This window comes from Lissotriton helveticus, chromosome 2_1 (genome assembly GCF_964261635.1).
Source record: "Lissotriton helveticus chromosome 2_1, aLisHel1.1, whole genome shotgun sequence".
NCBI classification, from domain to species: Eukaryota; Metazoa; Chordata; class Amphibia; order Caudata; family Salamandridae; genus Lissotriton; species Lissotriton helveticus.
In genome coordinates, this window is record NC_136059.1 from 131,083,535 (window position 1) to 131,092,211 (window position 8,677).

At 49.5% G+C, this 8,677-nt stretch overlaps 1 pseudogene; it reads right to left on the bottom strand.

Annotated features, from left to right (window-relative positions):
* Window positions 1-3,107: 3,107 nt before the first annotated feature.
* LOC144820799 (28S ribosomal RNA) lies at window positions 3,108-4,135 on the bottom strand (annotated as a pseudogene).
* Window positions 4,136-8,677: the final 4,542 nt, after the last annotated feature.

Consider the following 8,677-nt stretch of genomic DNA (forward strand, 5'->3'; position numbering starts at 1 on the left):
GAGGAGTAGAAAGAAGCAAGAGAAGTGCAGAAAGATACATGTGAGATGCAGAAAGAAGCAAGAGCAGTGAGAAGGAACCAACAGAGGTTAAAAAAGAGGCAACAGGTGTGCAAAAAGAGGCAAGTGAGGTACCGAAACAGGAATGAAAGGTGCCGAAAAAAGGTACAGTGGTGCAGAAAGAGGCAAGAGAATTGCCTAAGGAAGCAATAGAGGAGTAGAAAGAAGCAAGATAAGTGCATAAAGAGACAAGTGAGGTACCAACACAGGAAAGAAAGGTGCAGAAAGAGGGTACAGGGATGCAGAAAGAGGCAAGATAATTGCTGAAAGAAGCAACAGAGGTCTAGAAAGAAGCAAGAAAAGTGCAGAAAGAGGCATGTTAGTTGCAGAAAGAAGCAAGAGCAGAGCAGAAAAAAACAACAGGAAGTGCATAAAGAGCAGCCTAGCTGCTTCCTCTCTAAATTGATTGCATGCATATACAGGTACACTCCAGTTTGGTTACTGAGGTGCCCTTGTGAGTCCCTAATATACGGTACACCAGTTACTAAGGGCATAGGTACCCCGGAGGCCTACCAGGGGCTGCAGCATGTATTATGCCACCCCTGGGGGAGCCTTCCAAAATGACACCACAGGACTGCAACTGCAGCCTGGGTAATGTGGTGCATGCACCTCGTACTAAAATATAGGTTACCTATATCTACCTTATATCACTGCACATAGAAACCTATCAGTCACCCCTATGACAGGCCGTATCAATCCTGAATGCAAAAACAACAGTTGATGGACAGAATGCAGAACAATGTCATACATTCACCCCAGTACAGAGATCCGTGCCTAAATCCATAGTTTTTTTGCTCACCACACCACCCCACTTCAGACATGGCCATATGCAAATCAGCCTTGACCCTGTGCCTCATGGGAACAGTCCAGCCCGAACTGCCAACCATATCTTCCCTGGACCGGAATCAAGCATCCTACGACCGGTTTCTAGCTACCAGCCGTCATCAGTCAGGATAGCTTTACTCCAATGGCATGGAAAGCATGTGACTCACGTCTGAGCATACCCGTCCCACTTGGGGTGACAAATGCAAAAACAACAGTTGATGGACAGAATGCACAACAATGTCATACATTCACCCCAGTACAGAGATCTGGGCCTAAATCCATTGTTTTATGCACACCACACCACCCCAGTTCAGACATGGCCATATGCAAATCAGCTTTGACCCTGTGCCTTATGGGAACAGTCCAGCCCAAACTTCCAAGCCATGTATTTCCTGGACTGCAATCAAGCATCCTAGGACTGGTTTCTGGCTATCAGCCCTTCATCAGCCAGGATAGCTTGACTCCAGTGGTGTGGAGAGTACAGGAAAAACGTCTGAGCATACCCGTCCCACTCGGGGTGACAAATGCAAAAACAACCTGCCGGATGGAGCCCAAGCCCTGGGCCGGTCCCAGCTTCCAAACTCTAGCCAGGCCGGGGAGAGCCTCCCCAGGCCCCGGTAGACCCCTGTCCCCAGTGCCCAGACCCTCAGATGGGTTGCAGGACGGGAGGCTCACGCACCCCGGGGCCTGCCAGACAGAGCTCAAGACCCGGGCCCGGTCCCAGCTTCCGAGCCCTATCCAGGCCAGGGAGAGCCTCCCCAGGCCCCGTTGGATCCCCGTCCCCCGTCCCCAGTGCCCAGACCCTCTGATGGCTTGCAGGATGGGGGGTTCATGCACCCCGGGGCCTGCCGGATAGAGATAAAGCCCTGGGCCGGTCCCAGCTTCTGAACCCTAGCTAGGCCAGGGAGAGCCTCCCCAGGCCCCAGTGGGCCCCTGTCTTCAGTGCCTAGACCCTCTGATGCCTTGCAGGACGAGGGGCTAATGCACCCCAGGGCCTGCCAAATGGAGCTCAAGCCCTGGGTCGTTCCCAGCTTCCGAACCCTAGCCAGGCTGGGGAGAGCCTCTCCAGGCCCCGGTGGACCCCTGTCCCCTATCCCCAGCGCCCAGACCCTCTGATGGCTTGCTGGACGGGGGGCTCATGCACCCCTGGGACTGCTGGATGGAGCTCAAGTCCTGGGCCGGTCCCAGCTTCCGCACCCTAGCCAGGCCAGGGAGAGCTTCCCCGGGCCCCGCTGACCCCTGTCCTCAGCACCCGGACCTCTGATAGCTTGCAGGACGGGGGTCTCACGCACCCCGGGGCCTACCGGATGGAGCTCAAGCCCTGGGCCGGTCCCAGTTTCCGAACCCTAGCCAGGCTGGGGAGAGCCGCCCGGGCCCTGGTGGACCCTTGTCCCCTCTCCCCAGCACCCAGACCCTCTGATGGCTTGCAGGACAGGGGGGCTCATGCACCCCTGGGCCTACCGGATGGAGCTCAAGCCCTGGGCCGGTCCCAGCTTCCGAACCCTAGCCAGGCCAGGGAGAGCTTCCCTGGGCCCCGGTGGACCCCTGTCCCCAGCGCCTAGACCCTTGGCCAGAACCAACGAGGGTTAAGCCCAGGCCACGTCCTCTCCCCGACGGCCTGCCATTTTCCTTGACTATTAAGCCCCCACGTAGTGGGAGCCTATAGATTTTTGGGGAAGGACAAAAATTGGAGTTCGCCCGACCGCCAGCCCACAGGGCCAACTGGTCACCCAGCCCACAGAGCCATCTGGTCACCCTGCCCGCAGGGCCATCTGGTCACCCTGCCCGCAGGGCCATCTGGTCCGCAGCCAGGCGACCAGATGGCCCAGGACGACCTAGCACCCAGATGGCCCTGGAGGGTGCCATACCCAGCCACCCTTGCAGTCCGGCGAGTGTGGCGGGGCCCACTGAGGCCGCCGCTCTGGAGGTTCTTTGCCCCGGATGGCTGCTGCTCACCTCCCTGCCCTACTTGCCCGGGAGCAGCGGGAAGGGGAGGCCATCTGGTCACCCTGCTGACCCACGAGGGATAGTGGCCCCCGTCCCAGCACCCCGGTGGGTCAGGGACAGGAGGGGGAGGCCCCCATGCCGGAGGGTACATGGTGGACGCGGCCTCCGGCAGACCCGCATTACCCCCTCCACATCCCTCCCACCGGCCTGGCAGCAGAGGGACCCACCCCTGGGTGTGGTGGAGGGAGGTGTCAGTGGGCACCCATGCATGGAGAGACAAAAGCTTGGCTCAGAGGATGATTTCCAATAGATCTCAGTGAGGTAGCTGCTCTGCTATTTACAAAACCCTGACCCAGAATCAGGTTGTGTACGAATGATTTAGCACCGAGTGCCCCACGAACATGCGGTGCACTAAGGGTGATGGAGGCGGCCCCCTTCCTTCCACGATCCGGTCCCCAAGCGAGCAGCTCTACGCACCGCCCCCCCTCCAAGAGAGGCCGGCTATCCCAGGCCAACTGAAGGCCACGGCACTGCGGTATCATTGCGGTTTAGGGGGGATTCTGACTTAGAGGCATTCAGTCATAATCCCACAGATGGTAGCTTCGCCCCATTGGCTCCTCATCCAAGCACATACACCAAATGTCTGAACCTGTGGTTCCTCTCGTACTGAACAGGATTACTATTGCAACAACACATCATCAGTAGGGTAAAACTAACCAGTCTCACGACGGTCTAAACCCAGCTCACGTTCCCTATTAGTGGGTGAACAATCCAACACTTGGTGAATTCTGCTTCACAATGATAGGAAGAGCTGACATCGAAGGATCAAAAAGCGACGTCGCTATGAACGCTTTGCCAACACTAGCCAGTTATCCCTGTGGTAACTTTTCTGAAACCTCCTGCTTGAAACCCAAAAAGTCAGGAGGATCGTGAGGCCCCGCTTTCACGGTCTGTATACATACTGAAAATTGAGATCAAGCAAGCTTTTGCCCTTCTGCTCCGCTGGAGGTTTCTGTCCTCCCTGAGCTCACCTTAGGACACGTGCGTTATTGTTTGACAGGTGTACCGCCCCAGTCAAACTCCCCACCTGCCATTGTCTCTGGAGCGGGTCGCGCCCGGCGAGTGCTGGGCGCTTGGAGCCAGAAGCGAGAGCCCCTCGCCCCACCGGGTTAGTGAAAAAATGATAAGTGTAGTGGCATTTTACCGGCGGCCCGAGTGCCTCCCACTTATCCTACACCTCTCATGTCTCTTCACAGTGCCAGACTAGAGTCAAGCTCAACGGGAATTTCTTTCCCCGCTGATTCTGCCAAGCCCGATCCCTTGCCTGTGTTTTCGCTAGATAGTAGGGAGGGACAGTGGAAATCTCGTTCATCCATTCATGTGCGTCACTAATTAGATGACGAGGCATTTGGCTGTTCTCTACTACCTCGCGGTGGCTCATTCTGGGTTATTATGCTGCCTATCAGCGTCAATTCGGTTTTGCTTCCAACAATACAACATTCTTTTTCTCCAGAGTACAGCCACACTGAAAGCTGTCCTCACTGGAACTGGGATCACGTATAGGCCGGAGATAGTACACCTTGCAGTACTATTCCAACAATTTAAAATTGTCTACGAACAGTCCTGAGAAATTAAAATATGATTAGCAGGACATCAATAATCAATGTGTGATAACCATGTGTATGAGCTTAATTGAGACCTATTCCTCAATAAAGACATTTCAATAAGTATGATTTACACAACTATATCTAAATTGTTATAAGCACACATTTATAAAATATACACATCTACAAATTACACATCTAACTAGAAAATGCACATCTATAAAATTGTAAAAATTTCACATCTATACAATTCACATCTATACTAAATTGAACCATTTTTTATTAATACTACATCTGGTTTTCATAGTTCACCTTGATTATTCTTAACATGAGGTTCCCTATATGCCATCCAACCACACCTTTTTGCTCTATCAATGAGCAGTTCCAGAATTTTGTTGTGTCTTTTTATCCAAATGTCTTTGGTTTTTGGACATGCGCCTGAAATATGAGAAATTGTTTCGCAAACATCATTACAATATCTACAAGTAGCAAATGTACGATTTCTTCCTCTAGTGATGGTTTCCCTCGCAGATAAAACATTTGCTCTTAACATCAGCGCAGCTATGTATTGGTTTTCTTTCATTTTGTTATGCTTGCTGAAGTTTGAAGTTAGATTACTTGCTAAATATTTTATACCATCACCTTGGACAGGGAGATTTGCCCAATTCTCAAATTCTTCTTTTCTCCAATCATACGTTGCTAACAAATTCAAATCATCATAACTCAGAAACCCACTGTCTGAAATGTTAAGTTTGTGCGTTTTGATGATGTTATACATTTTTTCATTTATTACTTCTGCATGCACGAACAAATGTGGTATGTACAGATCTGGAGCTGCCCTGAGATACAATAAACTATTGACTTTATTGAGACTAATTTGTGTACATACTTTTGGTATACTGAGGCCCCCAAATGATCTTTTCGAGTATAAGAGACCATCACATGTGTATGCAGGAAGGTGTCGAAAGTGTTTGACATACGTTTTTATTGTTTGATCCAGAGCATTTAAAGTTTTTGCTTCTGTTCCTGTTATTTCCAACTTGAATGATTTTTAGGTAGCAAGTACTGACACAAAATGTCTATTTTCTGTGTGGGCTTAAGTGGTAGATTATCAAGTTTTTGAGCCCAATTGACAAGAACCTCATTAATTTTGTTGTTGCTTGTATGACCAGTGTGTGGATCTAAGTTCAATCCGAGGTATCTCTCACTTTCTCCTGGATGAATATTTTCAATATTTTCTTTTTCAAATTGCCATGGTTTACAATTGTTAACCTGGATGTTATCCTTATGGTGACTGATATAAAAAACATGTGTCTCTTTTCACATTAATTTTTAATCCTGTATTTTTATTGAACTTTTCAATGATTTTCAGATTTGTACTCATTCCTTCCCAGGTACTGCTCAGTACAGCGATGTCATCGGCAAAGGCGAGAGCGAACATTTGCTCAATAAGACCATCTGATCCAAATGTGAAGCCCCTGCCATTTTTCTGAAGATCACAGATCAGAGGATCCATGGCAATGTTAAATAGTAGTTGGGATAAAGAGTCACCTTATTTGACCCCAGATTTCATTGTTATTTCAGGAGTTGCTTAGTTGTTCATTCCCTTGAAAGATGGTGTTGATTCAGTGTACAAGTCTTTTATTATGTCTCTGATGTATGATGGAACTCTTTGCCTTGCAAGACTCTGTATAATGTGACCATGACTGACAGAGTCGAAGGCTATCGATATATCTATGAACACAACTGCTAATGAGTGACTGTTTTTACGTGCCCCTTTTATGATATTTTGCAGGAGAGTCAGATTCTCGAGACAACCTCTCACCTTCATGAAGCCTTTTTGTCTCGTATTCAATTCAACAAAAAATGAGAGTCTTTAAGTTAATATTTTTGTGAATAACTTCATGAATGCAGTACCGATGTTAATTGGATGTCAGTTACTGATTTTTTTAAGTTCACTAATCGGTACATTCTTGGGTATCAAAATTGATCAGTTCTTTTTGATAATTTCTGGTACTCTTCTCATCATCAACCAAGATGATAGAATTCTGGGCAGCAGTCTTGGTTGTCTGCTGTGCACTTTATACAAGTCATTCAGACCAATCTGATCAGGCCCCGCTGCTTTCTTTAAATTGGAGTTCTCAAAGGCATGAGTTATTTTGAGCAGTGTTATTTCTTTACATAGATTTCTAATTTCATAATCCTCTGGTATCCGATCAATTGGCATGAAATTAGGATTTTTCTTGTTTTCTTTCTCAATTATGTTTTTGTAATATTGAAATATTTCATCAGCACTGATTTAGCAAGTGGCATCTTCTGCCCCATCAGTTATAATCCTGGCAATTTTCTTTTTGTCTTTTTGAAATATTGCCTGGTATTCTTTATAGCTGCCCTTTGCTTTGGCATAACTTTTCGTGTGCGTCCGATTAAGCCTTCCATTTTTCTTGTCTTTTTTTGTTCTCTTGTTCCCTACTGAGGCATTCTGGTGCTCTTCTTGAGCAGAGTTCATAGGCTCATTATTGAGTTCATTTGCTGGTTCATTTGTTGGTACACTTGCTGGGGTTGGACTTATATCAGTGGTGTTTTCTGTGATGTAAGTCACTACCTCATCCATCAGATCCATAGCAGCATCGTGTTGCTCTACGTTTTGGGTGTACTTCTCGAATTTCTGTGATTCTGTCTTCCAGCTCATCAAAGTTCTTGATTTTTTGCGCACGTTTTCGATTGATGAAGTCTCTGCGCTCTTCTGTTGTTACTTCCACTGTAACCTCTGGTTCATCGCAAGAGTCATTTTCAGAAACATTTGATGCTTGCAGTACATCTTTTGCGGATTTTTTGCTTTCATCTCTTCTATCTCTTCTTTTCTCTTCAATTTGTTTTCTGTTTATGTTGTCAAAATGTGGAACCATTAGCGCATTAATATTCCTCTTATTTTCATATACTTTTTCCAATTCTGCTAGTAGCAGTATTTCTTCCTGTGACCATAATTTTGACGGTTTGCGGCTTGCTAGAGCTGCTAGTCTAGCCTCATTTTGCGCTCTTGGATGCGCATGCCGAGCATGTTGAGAAACACAAATTTTTGTTCCAAATTTGAGGTCACATCGCGTTAACACCTGCCTGTGGCCTTCGCGATGCTTTGTTTTAATTAAACAGTCGGATTCCCCTGGTCCGCACCAGTTCTAAGTCAGCTGCTAGGTGCCGGCCGAGGCAGAACGCCGGCCCAGCACCCCCGGGGAGGTGGCACTGGGAGAGGCGACCACCCCAGCCGGGGGCGATCCACGGGAATGGCCCGGCTCACGTCCAGAGTCGCTGCCACCCCAGAGGGAGACGCCTCATCCAGCCGCGGCGCGCACCCAGCCCTGCTTCACGCCCCAGCCTAACCGACCCAGCCAATAGAGCCAATCGTTATCCTGAAGTTACGGATCTGACTTGCCGACTTCCCTTACCTACATTGTTCCAACATACCAGAGGCTGTTCACCTTGGAGACCTGCTGCGGATATGGGTATGGCCCGGCACGAGATTTACACAATCTCCCCTGGATTTTCAAGGACCAGCGAGAGCTCACCGGACGCAGCTGGAACTGCGCCGATTTCCAAGTCTCGGGGCCCTCTCTCGGTGCAAACCCATTCCAGGGCGCCCTGCCCTTCACAAAGAAAAGAGAACTCTTCCCGGGGCTCCCGCCGGCTTCTCCAAGATCGTTTGCGTTACTGCACTGGACGCAGCAAGGGTGCCGTTTCCACCACTCCGGGTTCGGAGATCTGAACCCGACTCCCTTTAGTTTGGCCAAGGGCAATGGAGGCCATCGCCCGTCCCTTCCGAACGGCGCTCGCCCATCTCTTAGGACCGACTGACCCATGTTCAACTGCTGTTCACATGGAACCCTTCTCTACTTCAGCCTTTAAAGTTTTTGGTTTAACGCCGAAGGGGCTGACCCCATCCAGGGCATCCTGCACGCGGCAGTGCCAGGGACGGGCCCCTGGCCCATCCAGCTGCCAGCAGAGGACCACTAGGCCGAGATGGGTCCAAGAGTACCTTGTCCCTAGTAATCCGGAGGAAGGCTACCCTTCTTTCTGGGAACCTGTGTGCACCGTGAGGCTCAGGGGACCCTAGGCGTGTATGCGCCCGACCTCCTGGAGCTCTGGCTGGGATCCGGATGCAAAAGGCACCTCATCGGGACTTCCAGGAAAGCCCGGCCATCTTTGCTGCCCCATAGGAAAGCATTGGGTGCGACCAGATGGCCGAG